This window comes from Falco naumanni, chromosome 1 (genome assembly GCF_017639655.2).
Source record: "Falco naumanni isolate bFalNau1 chromosome 1, bFalNau1.pat, whole genome shotgun sequence".
In the NCBI taxonomy this organism is placed as follows: domain Eukaryota; kingdom Metazoa; phylum Chordata; class Aves; order Falconiformes; family Falconidae; genus Falco; species Falco naumanni.
Window position 1 is genome coordinate 5977388 of NC_054054.1, and position 18455 is coordinate 5995842.

Genomic DNA, 18455 nt, shown 5'->3' on the forward strand with positions numbered 1-18455 from the left:
GTCCCTGGGCTTCGCTTTGGTGTTCAGCTGTGCAGCAGTGTCCCCCAGATGCCAGATGTCTGGGAATTTGCCCTGGACTTAACATAGAAAGAGGGACTTGCGAGTGCCCATGGAGTAATATAGAACTGCTTTTCTTATCTTTTTGGTCCCAACACGATGTTGAAGCTTGTGGTGTTATGAATACCTCTTTGTGTGGCCGCTGGTTCACATTTTAGATGTCTTACTCTCCCTCAGTGGGTCTTGTATTCTTGAGCTCTTTTTCATACTCTTTATCTCTGTCATGAGTATCTGAATGCTTTTCCTTCCTGTATCTCCTAAGAACTAATTTGTCATATCTAAGAATATAAAAAGTAGTACATTCGTGTAAGTCCCATGCAGATATGTCACTTTTCTGTAGCTCAAGATTTGCAAATGCATTTTCTTTTTTCTCGTATTTACTCTACTGTAACAAGACTCTCAACTTTTTCTTCCTTCTTTTATTTTTCCCCTTTCCCTTGTCCCGTACTTCACAAATGCGGTAATATTCTGTCTCAGTAAAAAAAAGTCTAATCACTCCTTATTTTATCAGTCAGTTCTCTCCAGCATAATTACATCACCTGAGACGTTGCACAGTATTGGATTCAAGGACTGATTTAATGCTGTACAATCTATAACCTAATACCAGTTCAGTGTTATCATGTAGATATCTGAGAATTACTTGTATATGAACATTTTTTAATTAAAAAAAATATTCAGATTTCTGCTATGCTTATGCTGAATTGTGATCATCTCCCAGCACTAAACACTGAACTAACTAAAGGGCTTTGACTTTGAAAGAGTAATTTTCACAGATGAAAATCATGCTTGCAGGTGAAAATAATACCATTCCATTCTTTGTCTTTAAGAAAAAGCAAGCCAGTTTCTATACTTTTCATTCCCCTGATAGCAATTATAGTTTCCTTAATGAGATGTAATTACTTAAGAAACCCCTGAAATTAAATCACAGCTAAATACAAACACCTTCCCCTTAGCTTAATTACTAATTTTAAAAAATCTCTTTACCTGTTTTAATTAATTTCTATAGTCGCATACGTTCACAAATTGGAAGGACTAAAAGTAACCTCAAAAGGAGAGGTGCATGGACTCTTGAATGTAAGCAACTTGATTCTAAAGTCTATTTAAGCTGGAGACATCCTAATGTCTGCATGTCGAAGATTTATTCTGCAGTCATATTTTCTGAATTAATTGACATTTTCATTTTGAAGTCCTAAATGCATCACTACCTGGCAGTTTTCCAAAGTGCATTATGATAGATCTAATGCATGTATTATGAAAAATTGTCAAGTGGTCCATGTTTAACATGAAGGCCTGTTTGCATTTAAAACAAGAACACAATTAAATTATTAAATATTATTATCACACATTCTTCCCAGAATTACTCTTTTAATATGGAGTGCTTACTAATTACAGGAACACCGTCAGCTGAAATTTTTAAAGCGATTGTCAAATGGGAAATAAAATGGAAAAAGTGTGCTATTTGTTGCAGGTAAATGTCTAGCTAGATTGCCTTTATATACTATGTAGATAAAAAGTTCTTGGTGATTTAGTTTTCTATTTATTGTCATCCAGATGTTCAAAACAGTGACCCAGCTGGCATGGTAATTTAATTTTTTCCAACTTATGATAATGGTTTAAATCATAAAAAAGAGCTATGTTACATCCATGGAAATTCACTAGGACGATTTGCAGTAAATGGATTTTTATATGGGATATTTTTATTTCCAAATTTCAACAAGAGTCAAGATTATATCTGCGTGTGTTTAGGAGCTAAAATGCATAAGTAAAGGAGAAAGACACATCTATCTGTAGAAGCTGTTGACTAACTGCATGTTTGCACTATTCGCTTAATGGCATAGCTGATGAATCTTTGAGTGCTGCTGCGGAGTACAACAGTTGGTGGCATGGATAAGGATTTGATGTGATGCGCTGGCCATCAGAAAGACCAAGAATGGTCAGGCTAGAAGGAACAGACACCCTTGTTTTGGGCGCATGGGACAGTGTGGGGATGAAAGGATGACAGGGAGCTTAGGTGAATTGAGCAGTGAATTTGGAAAACCTTACAATTTAGATGTTTCATTATGTTCTAAACACAATGCTTGTTTCCTTTGGGGTAAGGCAAAATGCTTTGTTTTGTCTTTGGGTGTTCAAAAGGACTGCATTTCCATTTTGGTTTCAAGAGATCTAGCTTTTTAAAAATTTCAATTCTATTTCAAAATGTTAATGCTGGTTTAAGAAATCAAAACTTTTATGTATTTACTTATTTCCACTTCAAAGCAAGGTAGCTCACTTACCCTGGTTTTGGGAACAAAGCTGCTCACTGAAGTCGCCCTGAGTTTGCAAAGGGTGTTAGCATTTCCCGGACTGCATTTTCCAATTGATTTTTTATTCATCAAGAAATTTCATCTCTAGCTATAACATTTTGTTTTGCAAGAGCGTTGTTGGGGTTTTTTGGTATGTGTTTGCCACACATATTGCAAGAGTTAATAACTAAAACCAATTTGATTTATGACCTGTTTTGCTTGGACAAGTTTGTGAATACCAATGCTGTATATGTTTGTAATTACATTCTTTCTTTCCTCCAAGGATGTCACTGTCCAAAACAAATTGAGAATTTTGTTTAGAAAGTTTACTCGCACCTTGTATTATTATGTATACTTTTGAGACAAACTTGCATCTGGGGATAAGAATAGTTTCCAAAGTTCAGAATGGAATCTTTTAAACTTTCATGCTGTCCCTAAGTTTTAATATATGCCTGGCTTAATATTGCATTGCAATATTAACATAGATTATTTATTTTGCATAATAGACATATCTCTGCAAAATGTAAGCCTTTTCTGATACATTTTTGCGACAGCTGTGGGTAACATTCCTTGCTGAATATCTAAATTGTTCAGTAAGGTCAACATTCATAAAGGCTTTTATCTACTGCACTTTAAAAATTTTCCTCTAGCTGCTCTAAAAATGTGAGTGTTATTCTTTACTCTGAAATCCCATCATTTTTTTATTCGTAGGCATGGCCTGGAAAGGAAGGAAGGATAAGGAGACAGTGGGAGTGAATCAATATTTTGTCGTAGTGACACTCCTATGTTATTCCAGCTAGTCAGTTTTACTTGTAACCTCCTGACTGCAGCGCTATCCGTCGCAGTTGCTCGAAAATGAAAGGCTACAGCTTCTTTGCTGATAGTTCACCTGCTGTAGCATAGATGAGATATTTATGTAGAATATATAACAGGTAGATATTTATGCCAGCTTTAGTTCCCTGCTGAAGTCTTGGACAATTTAAAGCTGTGCCACCTTTTGCAAAGACCAGGCACGTGGAGGGTGGACCTGTGTACAAGGCAGTGCTAACCTTCTTATGGTGTCTCTCCTCTTGCTCTTGCAGAAATCACGCCTGCCTCAGGCATAATGTCTTGGGAGCTCTGGGGAACTTTAGATCTCTGGTAATTTTATGCTTCTGCTGATCTGAGCTACTGAGGAGGCTTTTGCAAACATAACTTCAGATGACATGCACACAGTAAATCCCTTCGGAACCTGGCTGGGAACCGCATGAAAGGACATGTGTCAGCGATGATACAAGGAAATCAGGTGGAAGTTGAGGAGCTAGGCTACTGTCTTCAGAGCCAGGTAAGCATAGCTTAGCAAACACCTCACTATCCTCACATCAGTTCATGGGAAGCATCTGGTGCTACTAATATCAATGCACGTTCTGTTAGCCTGCAGAACTCTCTTTAGATACAAGATCCGGCACTCTTAGCCGCTAGAAGTGCATATCAAAATGTGAACACAAGCAGATACCTTAATATTGGAATGGTATCTAACTGATAATCAGGTTATTTAAATCTTAGAATCCTAGAATCATTTAGGTTAGGAAGAGCCTTTAAGATTGCCAAGTCCAACCATTAACCCAGGACCACCAAGGTGGCAGGGATGGGACCAGTGGGGTGGTGGGAGAGAGCTGGGCTGCTCTGTTGGGTAGCAAGTGTGGGGGCAGCCCTGCTGGTGGCCAGGCCTGGAGGGTCCTCTCTGGTCCCTGCTGAAGGGCTCTTGGGCAGCTGCCCACATCATGGTTGGCCTCGCTTTTTGGTCTGTAGGGAAGCGGCATAAGCAGGCAGCCGTGGGGGTGTGGGTCCTCACTTCTACTGCAGTGGTGCTTGCCTCTTGGCCTCTGCAGCTTGGTGAAGCAGAAAGTTCTGCCAAAATGGAGCTGTGATGCCAATTTACAGACTTTAACTGAGCATCTAAAGAAAACGCTAGATCCCGATCCTGCTATAAGGTGTCCTGCAGAAAAGTTTCTTCAGTCAGTTTGAAGGAAGCCAGAACTATCTGTTGTTACTCTTAATGCTGCTGGAGAATTCACAGGAAAATGTCATCCAAGTTTGTGCATCTGTAACATTCAAGAATATTAAAAGGAACTGGAGAATTGTTGAGGATGTTGACGGACAAAGAATGTGAACCGGACAGGTTTGCCATTGAAGCCAACACAGTGCCCTTGATGCTTAGCAGCCCAGAACAAATTCAGAAGCAGTTAAGTGAGGTTAATAGTATTATTGGACTTTGTATTCTTTCCTCAGAAATGGCCAGACTTATGGGCAGAAATGGTGAATCCCTTTCAAAGTGGAGAATTCCACATCATTAATGGAGTCCTTTGCACTGCTCACTCTTTATTTAAAAGGTACCGCCACAAATTTAAGTCAGACGAGTTATGGAAAGAGATCAAACTTCTCCTTGATGCTTTTCCTTTGCCCTTGACAAATCTCTTTAAGGTAACTATTGAACTTTGTGGCACACGTGCAAATGATGCTAGTGCTTTGAAGGTTTGTGGGGTTTTTCTCATTCTAACTGTGAAGCTGTTCTACAGTTTAAATTTTCAGGATCTTCAGTTTTTTGAAGATAACATGGAAACATGGATGACAAGTTTTCATAGTCTTGTAAGTTTAGATAATAAATTTTCACAGACTGAAAAAAAGGAAAAAAAAAAGTACTTTAGATAAACAGAACATGGAAAACCAAGAGGGGTTTAGTGAAGGTTTTTTACCTTGCTTTCAGATTTTTCTTAATTTTAATTAATCATCTAATCATTCCACTGTATTTATCAACAATATCCAGAAAGGTAAGGACTTAATTGTGCTAAGGATTAGTTCAAGGATGCTATTAAAATATTTGCACATTGTGGCCAGAAAACCATTCTATTAAACTTGTCTGAGGGCCTGCTGTTGACAGAAGAGAAGTGTGTCAGGGTGGCTTAAGGGTACGAGGTCAGGTCCCTCAGGGCTGAAAGAAATGTCATGGAATGTGGGCAAACCCCAGAGATTTCCAGAAAGGACCATGATTCTTCTGCCATCAGTCAGTAAAATTTTTACTGTTGACTCTCACAGAAGTAAAATTAGATCAGTACTGACTGCTTCTGAAATCCCGCCCTTAATACCATGCTTCTTAAATGTCAGCCTGCTTGCCTTCTTTCCAAATGTTGGACAAAATGCTGAAATTTCTGCTCCTCAGCCCCACTGTGATAAATAAATAAATAAAAGGTTACTTGGTGGGTTTTTGTGGTGGTTTTTGGTTTTTTTTTTGGTAGGCTATTTAAAAAAAAAAAAAGAGTGGAAATCAGATGAACATAAAATGATTTTTGACACATTTGGCAAATGGTAGTCTTTTCAGAAGTTTGCTCACAAAAACTGTTGTGTAAGCATCCACTTGGTCCATTTGATTAAGAGGATTTCTTGCCAGGAAGGGTGGAAAAAAAATCACCAGTTGGCAATCTTCATAATTTCCACTCATTTTCATTGCCTATGAATCCCAAAGTGTTTGGTGGAAACGACAATGTTCCTTGTATTTTACAACTAAAGCAAAGGAGATTATAAGTGAAGATATGAAAACATGAATGCTTGAAAAGTGACGTTCCTGGAAAAGAGACACCCAGATGAGCTGACAGAGAAACCTGATGCTCAGTACGGTAGGAACCTTCAGATGCTCAGCAGTTATGAAAATCAAACCACTTAGGAGCCCAAGTAATGCACTAAACGACTGCCCCAAACTTTCATAATATGCTGAGAAAAGGGCAGGAATAAGAAGAATGTAAAATATTCATAATTATCTATCCTAACTATTAGACCATATATTATACCCCTTGTCTTTAATTTTGGGAAAAGAATTGTATGGCCTAAATTCTTATCTTTATTTATATATATATATATATATATATATATATATATATATATATATATATATATATATATATATATATATATAAACCCAGAAACATAATCTGAGAAACAATTTTTATGCTGGGTTGTTTTTAAACTGGGTTGTTGCTGAGGAATTAGAAAAATGTGCAAGTCTCACATTTTGATTTACACAGTCAATGTTTCAGTGACTGACCAGCTACTTATCATTCTGTTCCATTCATAAGATCATGCCATAGACAGCCATGTAGGATTTGTCCAGCAGTTCATGTGCCTTGCCTTTGCTAAAAACTTTGGTTTGGAATGGAATGGAGCCAAACACAGGAAGGAAATTATTATGGAAACTGTAAGAATTTGAGACTTCAGCTATCATCAGCTACAACAAAACACCTCCTCTTATTGGAACGCACGTAATTACTGATCAGAGAAAAATTGCTAGGAGATATTTCAGGAAGGTATTTGGCTTCTGAAAGCTAATTCTGCCATCAGAGTACTTGCCAGACATAAGCAGGGTATCGTGTTGTGATATTTTTTCTTACATGAAGAGAAATTACAGATGTAAAAAGGATCAAATTTTGGAGCTTAAGCTGTTACTGTCTGTTTCAAGGGACACTGCTGAATGTCTTTACACTGTCAAAAGCTCCTTTATTAAAAGAAAGATAAAGTCTAAAGAACATTAGTAAACAATTTTTTTCATTTAAGTGGATAAGATCATGATGGATACACCTGATTACATTATCAGAGCCTAGGAATTTTAAAATAAACTCAGGTTCCAAGAGAAATTCAAGCTATTCACAAGTTTAAATAATTTTCAAATACATCATGTGAAAGACAAATACAGCCACACTTGTGATGCTCATGCAAAGAATTTTCAAAGTTATTTGGAGACTTCTAAGTGTGACACTGATCACATGTGTTTGACCTTCACATGATGACAGTGTTGCTTTCAGCTGGAAATGATGAAGTCATGCATAAAACATTTGTATATCTAAAACATATTCATAAACTAGGCTTTAATGAAGGCATTTTCAAAATTTATTGTAATTTTTATTCTAAGTCAAAATGACACATTGTGCACAAGAATATAAAAATAATAACAGTATTCTTTTGCTAGTGTGACAGAACAAACTCACATGACAGAATATTTATTGCACAAAAAGAAGAAAATGTGTTGTGCATGGATAATAGCATAAAAGGTTAGCATTAGGAAAATGAAGAAATGTTAAGAATAGCCAAGATACTTAACTGTGATTTCAGCAGAAGGCACCTTTTTTCTGAGCAGAGCTGGTTGTTATTTGTACCTGCATCTTTCTATCTTAAAATTACCTTAAAGAGTGTTAAGTGGAAGCTAATTCTAATTAACTACTGTTTAATTAGTTAACATTTGAAGGGATCAGCTTTACATGGAAGTAGTACAGGGCTAAGTCTGCAAAGAATACAATGCTGGCTAGTGCATCACCTAACTTCAAGGCGTCCTGCCAGCTAGCAGGAATTTTTGCTCCAAGATCAGGCACATCTCTTCCTTAACGAATGGAGGGGAAGAGCTAAGTCAGCTCAGAGTAATGTCACTGGAGACTAACAAGCTGAACTCTTCCAGAGAAAAACAGCAAGATGTCAGCTGTATCCCTTAGAGTGAGGCATTTAACTCTACTTAGGTTTCTCGCCGGCGAATCTGGTCTTTGAATTAAACATCTCCAGACTCACCAAAGGAAATCCCATCCCAATATTTAAAGCATTCACCTGAGTGAGAACCTGTTTTCAAAAATCGTTTCTGCTGTAGCTTGAAAACATATTTCCAGGTTCTTTTTGCTGAATTTTTTGACTTAGTATGTATTGCATACTTTGAGGGATGGGGAGGAGACTTCAGGTGATCAATCTGCTTGATAGGCCTTGGCAGAGTAGAGAATGGTATTCAGGCTCCTGGTGCAATGAACATTTACTTTATGCAGAGAAAGTGCTTCAGCAGGAAAGGCTGGTATCTGATAGCCGTAAACAGCCATGGTTCCTGAGGGACAGCTGTGTCAATTAAGTAAATTAGGGCAATCAGTATTCAAACACTATGGAGAGAGAATAATCAAGCCAGAGACCTACGAATGTAATCTTTCTTCATGTACACCACAAAGACCATCTCCGTGTATAGAACAAAATAAGAGCTTCTGCCTTTTCAGAACATTTTTTTGTTGAGTTCTGAAATATCACAGAAGATGCCATTGTCTGGTGAGAAAAGCTGTATTAAGATGGATAAAAGGAGAAAGGTAAACCCATCTCCTTTACTCTGCATACTTCTTACAGGAAAAAGGCACACATGCAAAACGGCAGAAAGATCAGATTTTTGAGGTCTATCTCTGCAGTGAGTTGGGCTGTAACCACCTGGCAGAGTGAGGAATTGGTGCTCAACCGCACACATATCACATGGAGAGGTAGCAATCTCCTGCTATTTCATGACAAATAGTTTAATGTTTGCGTGAATGTGTGGGTGGAAGGGCACCCTGTTTACGACACGTTACAGATGGATGTCTGTGGAATGTTGCCCTGGAAGAATTCATATTATTTCCAGCAGGAAACCCAAATGCTAAGCAGATGTATTTTCTTCCAGACCTAAGCTATTGGACTCTTCAGTCTTAGGTTCAGACTGTCAGAAAATCTTCACTTCAGCCAGTTTAACATTTATAAGACAATGGTCAAAAAACCAATGGCTTTTCAGCCCTATTGACAAAGACTGGAAGCCACTGGGAAGGTCATGCAGATCACTGTTTCTGTGAGGGCACACGGACTGCTCATTAAATCTGCTTGGTCATCTCACTTATGTATTGAACTTTAAAAAATCAAAACAAGACACACACAAACACAAAACTACAAAAAAAACAAAACAAAACCAATCCCTAAAAGCAAGTAGCACTCCTGCTCAGAGGATGTTTAAGGGAGTTATTCCAACTTGATCTTTCTCCCATGTATGCTCTATGGGAGGAAATGTTTATGGAGGAAACGAACTGGAAAAGATCACAAAGATCCTGCCACATAGATTTCCTGGTGTTATTCTATAGAGGAAGAGTCAAAAGTTCTTTCCTCAAATTCCTTTCCCCATGTAAACAGGGGGAAGAATACTGTCTTTTGTCAACAATTTGTTTTGCTAATTTACCATTACCTTCAAAACATGTTCTATAAAAATGCCATTTATTAATCACAACTGTATTGTGTTCTAAAACAAAACCGATCCTTTGGGACCATATTTGTAATATATGTTGAAATGTATGGTTTGCTAAATGGCCTTATCTGTAATTCAGAGAGCCTCTGTGCTTTGGAAGACCATTTGGCAAACTCTGTGCAAGGAAGTGATTTAGTTATCTGGCTGCATTAAGGATGAAAACAATTTAAGATTAATTAGGACTTCTAGAAATGTGATAGGAAAAAAACCCAACCTAAGTTCTTGGCGTTGGAAGAAGTAATTAGCCAGTACTGCAAGAACCTTGGTGAACGTACAATCTGATATCCTTTAGTGGATGTAGAGAAAGTATTGTCCCCAGCTTTCCATTTTTACCTCTCATCTATCTGGTGCTTACTTTCTCAACAGTTTGGATGTGGTATGTACCCTAGCAAGTGCTTCTAGCCTGTTTCGGTGACAAAATAATTTAAATCACTGTTTTGGATTGTTCAGGAGGCAGAGGGCAAATCACTTTCAAATGATGTAAAACTTCATTTCAGTTTGAGTCCTTGTCTCCTCCTTTTGTTGGTCCATAGCCATAAAAATGTTGTAGAGGGGCTGTTGTGATGCAAGCACCCGAGTGAAGGCAGAGCTCCAGCTGTGACTGACTCCAGTTCCAGAAGGTTCAGGTTCATAGCATGGACTTAGAGACTGGTTATTGAGAATACATTGCTAAGTTTCTGCTAAGTGAAGACACAGTTCACAAGTTATTTACTTCAAGTCATTTACAGTATAGTGATAAATCTGTGCAATTTTATTTCCAGCTCAACAGGACATTGGACGATGCTAAACTGTTTAATGTACGTAACGTGATACTCTATGATAAAAATGATCCATTAGTGAGCTGAGTGACAAAAAGGCATGTCTAAAGAAACCCTCAAGGATAGGCCAGGATCGTTTGCATTTATTTTAATGATATCCAAATGCTGTTCTAACTAAAGATGTTAATAATCATGAAAAGCAATAAAACTCTAGAAAGAGTTAAACTTACTGGCAAGCTTTATTCTGCTGTGGTGTTCTGTTTGACATACTTCCATAACCTCTTCCCTTCAATAAATGTCAACTACTTTGCTTTTTTTTTATCATTATTTTATTTATTTATTTATTTCTTAAATGTTCTTGCTGTGAAGAGAGACAGAGCATGAAATCTGTCAGGGATATATCACGTCTTGCATTCATATGCTCACGGTTTTTGTTAGGGTGACTGAAAGGCCAGAGAAGATGCTGCAGGAAGACTTTCAAGCAACAATAAATATGGAAGTTGTTTCCAACTCAATGCTTTAAAAGCTTTAATGAAAAGGCCTTGATATGATCAACTCTGGTAGAGGAATAAAAGTAGTATTTCCACAATAAATATTTTATTTTTAGGGTACTTTCTCTGAAAACCACCAACGGGAAGTGGCAGGATCTGATGACAACATAGATTTAGAAAATGCTATGAACTTATCTAATGGCAGAAGATGATGACAGTTTTTGAAGATTGCCGACCAGTCAAGAGCTGCTGGAGCCAGATTACAAACCTTCATTGCTTTTACTCTGAAGCTTGATTACTTAATGAAAAGGTCTGTGTGATACAGTAGTATCTGACACACGGGAACAGCCTCAAAAGCCTTTGAAGTCCTTTCCCCTCAAATGTGCTTTAGAAGGTAGAATAACATGTTAAAACAAGATCTTTGTGGTAGCTCCACAACATCTGCAGGAACCTGTCTACCCAGGACCATCTGGCTTTCAGTGCTCCCCCTCTGTGGCTGGTTTGAGAATGTGGGACTGGTCTCCTGTTTGTGTGATACTAGACACTTCTGCAGGCTGCATGACTTGTAAACGCAATAAAACGATCGACTCATGATGGCCTAATCCACCTCCTACCAAGAAAACGGAAAGACTCTTAAATCTTCTCAGGGGCTGAAACTGGATGAATTTATGAACAAGTCACAGAAAGTACCAAGTATGGTCAATGTCTGCACCCTGCCTCGCTGGGCTTGGTACAGGATGAGCAGAAAAAGGCAAATAAAGAGCTCTCATTTCTGTGGGTACCAACCTGTTACTGATGCGGATTCAGATTTGGTCCTGGAAAACTTTTTATTTGGGAGCGTAAGAAAGATGGAGGTGGCCCTAATCAATCCCTGACTTGACAGGCTTTTGAAGAAACTAAGAAAATAATAATGTGACATTTTGCACAAGCATGAACTGGGGTCCATACAGGTAATGAATAACAAATGAAGCTTGTTGTAGTGAATGAAACCAGGTTAAAGACAAAGCTGTCCCTGAGTGTCTTCCTCCTAAGGTCAAGACTGGTGGGAATAAGGGAAGCTAATGAACTTAATCCTCAAGCCAGCTGTTATACTGTTAAACAGTATTTCCAAAGGCTGTTTCAGAAAATATAAACACATTAAAGAATAGCCAGAAATCTAATCTGCTCAGCAATCACAGATTTCTCAGTTGTGTGTTGAAGGCATAGCAACCTAAATTACCCTTGAAACGACTCTATTTCAAGTCACACATGTTTCTGAGCTATATTTTTAGAAGACTTCATACTAGCAGTACAACAACTTATTCCAGACAAGGACTTAGCTTGGGTTTATGTTAACATATAATTTGTAAAAGTTTGTAATAAACATCCCTCACTGACACTGGCAGAAATTATAGGAAGGAAAACACCACTTCTAACTTTGGGCTACTTGCTTAGATTCAGCCCTCATTGTGTTATGTTTGTTATGTGAGCTTCAAAACTGCAGAAAAGTGATGAATCGTTTGTGTAACTAAGACCAGAATTTCCAAAGCAGCCTCGTCTTTTTAGAAACTCTCTTTTGATTAAGGATTTTGCCTTCCAGTATAAATATTCACCACAAGCCTGATGCTTAGATCAGAAAGTATACTTACAGGCTTTCATCCCGATAGGAAGAAACATGCAATGCATCATTCAAGACCTTAGGCCCAAGCTGGCATCCTGTTATACACCCACTGATGAATTTTAGGGTGTACAGAAAGTGCCAACTGAAGTCTTACAAATAAACACTTAGTGAATATATAAATACAGTAAACAGGAAAGAAAAATACCAGCATGCATCCTGGTGGTCAGTCAGAAATGACTACTCTTCTCCAGCCAGTTTTTATATCCTTCAGGATAATAGGGCCATCGTTATTTTTCCAACACTTTTCAGCTTGTGGTAAGAGATAGTTTTCCCTCTGTTAGTCACATAAACTAAAAGCAGATCTGTAATTTCAGTTTAGCTGCATGTGGAAGCTGGTCTTGTTTGTAAATGATGAAAGGAAACCAGGCAGGAACCTAATTTACCAAGTTTCTCTGCAGAAGCATTCGGTTTCTCCAGGGTTTCACTTTCCTCCCACTGACCAGCTTCTCTGCACTGGATAAAGTTTTTGAATCCCTCAAAATACCAGTTTATCATTGGTACAATTCAGGAGCTTAAAAATTAAAGCATGCATCAATGTCTTTGAAAGTATGTTTTAGGAACTACTGTGATATTGCACCTTGTGTGTGTGTGTTCGTTTTATTATCTAAAACATGTTAGATGGTTTGGTCAAAATTGCTGGTGACACCGAGCAAGCTCATAGTGGGAGAATCCACTGCTCTGAAGAGCCAACAATTTAAATAATCTAAAGCTATGTTTCTTGTTCTTCCAAAATAAAGCTTAATCTATTACTTAACTGCCCAGGAAGCTACTGTTCAAACGGTAATAGACAACCTTGAATTAAGTGGAAAAGAGATGTTGGTATAAATTAAATAAATATTTACTTATAATAAAGGGTGGCATTTTAATAATTAGTGAGAAGTCTTGTGTTTATAGAAATTTTTTATAACATAGTATGTAAGTAATGAAAACAAAACATTGATTATTCAATACACAAAAGCCACTTTTAGAGGTGTAACAGATGGAGAGTGCCAGAGCCAGAAGAGAGTATTTTTAAAAAGCAGTGTGATCGTGTAATTAAATTGAGTGGATTAAGTATGAGAATTCACAAACATTCAGGTGAGTTAGGTTCTGTTCTCACTGACATTGGAGAAATAATGAAATTTCTGTTTCCCTGCGTGTACACACTGTTTGGAAAACCATTTATTAATGTTGAAATTAATAGCAGCACGACCATGCGTTCAGCATGCCCCAAACTGTAACATGGTTTGAATGATCAGTCACAAATAACAAAGTGATTATGGGGGCAAACAGAACAGCAGAAGTTCTACTAAAATGCTGAAAATTTACAAGTGTTACCTCGTTAACGTTTGTCTCATAGGCAAGACCAAACCAGTAACATGGAAGTGTGGCAGGAAGGTGAGTGGGAAGAAAAGGGAATGACTGACTTTTTCATAATTATAGTGCTTCACAAAGCTGGATATGGTTCCACCTCCTCCAAGTCATTGTCTCAGAAGACTATATTCTCTCCTTAAAGAAATAAATTCATTTTAAAACCCTCTAAGAATCTCACCAAGGACTGTGTGCCTGTCTACATATATGTGTTTGTATATGCCAAGCAAACTGATGGTTCTTTGAGATGTTTCAGCATCCTTGATGCTGGATGCTGCTTTGTTTTAAATCATCTCTACCATATTTTTTTCAATCAGATCAAGACATTTAAAGATGCTTTCTACTAAATGGATAACCAGAGAAAGGCTACATCACACGCAGAGCCAGCCAGCTCCTGCCTAAAATGCACAGAGCACACTTTGCACTAGTCCTTGCTCTTTGATGTAAATCCTGTGGCTTACTAGATACAGAAAAGTAGCTACCCGTAATCAGACCTTAGGTGGTAAAGCTGAAACAGATAATTTGATAAACTCAGGGAAAATGAAGCAACCAAGAATCATTATAGCATCTTTCCCAATGATAACAGTAGTTAGGCTTTCCATTTGCCCAGAGGTACCATACATACCTGTTGAAGTCGCTCGTATCTTCTGCAGGCACATGGCTGCTTTGCTGATTCCTGAAGTCCCACAGCCTCTCTGTTTACTGTTTTATAGCGAGTTCTTTTTCTGTATTAAGTTCACATGTAAATGGGGCAGCTTTCACGTAGTTTTGCAAGTATGTGACCAGCCACGCTGTCTCAAAGAAACAGCCAGTTTTCTTGTTGGTTTAAATTGCTGTAGGTCTTTATCGGCTTGAATATCTTCCTCTTTACAAGCACCCTTCTGTCAAAGAAACTGAGGACAGCTTGCTTACTCCCCAGACATCCCGCAAAGTCCTGTATGAACTGGTCTCCTGCAGCCCACAGGTCTCACAGCAGCAGTTCAGTCAGGTGCTCACATTCTACTCGGACCCCTGTGTTTCTCACGCTGATGTTGATGGTCTCTTTGGAGAACAATAGCAGGGAGACTGGATGGCTCAAAACATTATTGCTTGGCTTCTGAAGGCTTTGCTGTTGGTTTTGTAGAGTCACGAGGGTATTAACAATGCACTCCCTACTACTGCTAATTCACCTTGTGGCTGAAACCCACAGCTGATGTTGAAGAGTTCAGCCCTCTATTTAGCTAATTTGGTCCAAGCCAGGCTGGTGGCAACTGAAAGCTATGCACAGCTGATAGCTATATCCAGTGGTCATTTGTGAAAATTGCTTTAGTGGCCTCTGTCCAAGTTTTACCGACAAAACATCAGTATCTCAAAATATTTTCTCCAAAATAACTGCTTGCCAAAATTTTGGGGGCAACCAAGGGTTTAAAGACAAGAAGGGTGAACTTGTGTCTTCCCTAGAAGTATTCTTTGTTTGCCAGCAATGAAGTGCCCGGGGGCACATTTGTGTTAAGCACCACCCAGGTTGTCAATAAAGAACTTCTGCCCTCAGAAATACCAAATCGAGTTGATATGAGTTTCCCACTCATCCAAAACCACTTTCCCACCAGGCAGAAGAGATCACAAAATTAAACAGCATTCCCTCCTTCTCACATCTCTGCAGTTTGTAAGCACTGTGCCTGTCATAATTTTCCCAGGAGGTTTCCTTAACCATAATGTCTCATCTCTGCAAGCAGCTGCTTCCTTTTTGCATGAGAGATCTTGGAGACTTGCCTCACTTATCAAAACTAAACCACTGAAAAGCTAGTAAATAACTAAGCTCTATGGGGAAGATGAAATCCCACTGTAGATGGACAGATTTGCTTAACCTATAAAATAATTCTGGAGTAAGTATTGTTTTGGAAAAATTCTAAAATGTATCAAAGTTTGATCGTTCTTGGCTTGTCCTAATTTGCTTACTTTGGGGTTATAGCTGACCCTCAGTATGCACGTTAGTCCCATTACTGTTAACAGGAGTTAAATATATACACATATCTAAGAGAGACTTGACCATTTACTCTCAGTGTTCCAAGGTCAGCTGAAGTCTGGACCTTTTACTTTCTCTATGCTCCACTAATTAAGAACAAAGCTTATGCAAGACCTCCTCGGGGAACATGGGCTCTGAGGTTTTTACAGTCCACAAGGCTAAAATTCAAATGTGAACCACAGCTGTTTGGACAGGAGTCTTGGACCTCTTTGTTTTGAACTATAGTGACCTGCTCAGCCTTACCAACACGTGAAACTGAAATCCCCACGCAGCTAATGAGTGGGATGTGAAAACTGCCTGGCAGGCAGAACTCGGTAAAGTGACCGATTTATAGTGCTCTGGGATTTGCAGGTGGAAGGGCTGTCCTTTCTCTTCATCTCTCCCCCTCACTCCCTCATGTTTCAATACACATCATTTCATCCGCATACATCTATGCATATGTGTAGATCTGAATCTATGTTCGCCATCCAACCAGCTGACCCAATGTTCTTGTTGCAGATGGTCAGGTTCCTCCCTTCTGCCAAGTACAGGTATTTTTATGAGTCCCTGGTAAGAGGTAAAATAAAAAGGGAAACAGAGTGTGGGATAAACCAGTCATTCAATCTAAGTAATGATAGACCTCCAGTGCCCCAACACTTTTACATACATTCTATACACCCATGGTAGTGCATATATTTTGAACTATATAATACATATAAAAGTGTCAGCTGAACCTTCCCTTTGATTTAATTGTGATTACACAAATATTCAGAATATCAGCAATGAGTAATTTTGCAGAACTGGGACACGATATGCTGTATAATAGTTAAGCTATTTGAATGGACTGGCAGTCCACCTTCCAGTGGCCATCGTGGCTTGGATCAGGTGATGATCTCAGTGGAGGCCGCTTGGCTGATACTGTGTTTTTCTTGAAGTCAATGATAGCTTGTCTTATACCCCCTTACATTTAGAATCCAATTCCATTACCTTCTTTGCGAAGACTGTAGGTATTCTCTATATTAATGGCTGTTTGCAGCAAGAAAAAACATACCTTGATCTGATCAGAGCATCTGACCTTTCACATTCATTGCAAAACACGTCAAATACTACGGAAAGACTGCAGAAAAAAAATGCAATTCTTTATGTAGTGATATAATGAATATCTTTGTGTATCCAAGATAATAGGAATTCCAGCATTCGTGCTTACTGTAAAATATAGCAAGCAAAGGCTAAGTAAATTCTGTTTTAATACGGAAATAATTTTGACTGCATCTTTGGCTTTGTATGACATGGAAACTGGTGATTGTTTATGCTTTGCTACTTTTTTTGGTCTGTGTTAAGATCCCACATGAGAAACAAATTTTTCTCTAGGAACAAAATGTTACTTTTTTGGGACTGAGTTCTAATTAGTTGGGTAGTACGTCTGTTTCTTTTCAGTTGGGAAAACGCAATGCATATAAAATCCAGATGGATAGCACATGATGCTGGAACCAGTCCCAGCCAATCAGCCACATCACTTGATTAAAAGAAACCTATAAGAATTTAAGTAAAAAACCAAACCCAACAAGATAGCAAGAGCAGCAAACTGGCTGCACTATGGGATTTCATCAAAGCTCACAGATTGCTTCTCTTCTGCTGGTTAGCCTCCCCACACCTTACTGAAAGTTAACCTGCAGTTGTATTCAATTTAAACTTGTGTAGGATTTGTGACTAAGACCCTGAATACCAATGGTGCAAGACATTTGGTAAGTGGGATGGGGAGGAAATTCATCACCAGACTACATCAGGCCACAAGGACCACGGCTTTAGGGCAACGGGCTCTTTGAAGGAACTCAGCTGAGAGAAACGCAACACGAATCCACCCCGGCACAAACCGTAATATTGCACAGCAATTCTTTTTTGTATGGATTTTGTCTGTGACTGAACAGTCTTTCAGAGAGCAAGCAAGCACTGCTCACAGCCTCACTGTGTGCAAAACCTCCTGGGGTTTCACCAGGTCGAAGGGTGAGATTTTTGGAGGGGTCTAACGTGGGTTCTGAAGGAGTTTGAAGGAGAGGCAGGCAGGCCTGGTGGAGGGATGGAGAGGCATCTGGAATCCCTACAGGCAACTGCAGGAATGTTTATTATTCTTTGTTTATTATTTTGAGTGTGTGCTCTCTTCCTCTCTTTGTCTCCCTTTGTTATTTGTGTAATAAAATTCCTCTAGGCATATAAAGTCAGTCATCTGGAATTGTGCAACTCTTTCTGCCAGGAAGCTGGAGAAGCCCCTCTCCTGTGCAGAGAGAAAAGTACAGGCTCATCTCAACGATTGGGAAATTACAGAAATACAGAATACAGTTTGTCTTCAGGTTACATTTATATAGCAAAGAGCTGTGGCAAATAATTGTGCTCCTTGCTGTTAAAGGTTCTGTTTCATCCTGTCCAAGGTGGTATGTTTATATAAAGCTTGAGAAATAATTTGTACATTTTAAAATAAAGCATGCAAAATACATTAAAAAGGCGCGGTGTTAAAATTGCCAGTGGGTGCAGAGAAGGAAAAAAAATAAATAAGTAGAGAGGAGCATCTTTACAGCCACATGGCTAGTGAAATTTTCTATTTATTCTTTGGGGAAAAGGCAAAGCAGCTGCCCAGCTGCTGGTTGGATAGGTGCCGGTACTATTTTTATTGGCAGGCAACTCTGAGTGGCTGAAAGGTGGTCATTAACACCCTGACACAAAGTGCTGACAGGGCGATTATAAGATTAACACCCTATGTTATATTAACAGTGTCAAAACCTCCCCTTACC

At 38.7% G+C, this 18455-nt stretch overlaps 1 long non-coding RNA gene across 1 annotated transcript in view; it reads left to right on the top strand.

Moving 5' to 3' along the window:
- LOC121096213 overlaps positions 1 to 18455 on the top strand; it is a 48303-nt gene that overhangs the window by 22792 nt on the left and 7056 nt on the right. Inside the window, exon 6 of the long non-coding RNA XR_005830407.1 lies at positions 3422 to 3663. This is a non-coding gene — a long non-coding RNA (uncharacterized LOC121096213). The remainder of the gene's footprint in view (positions 1 to 3421; positions 3664 to 18455) is intronic.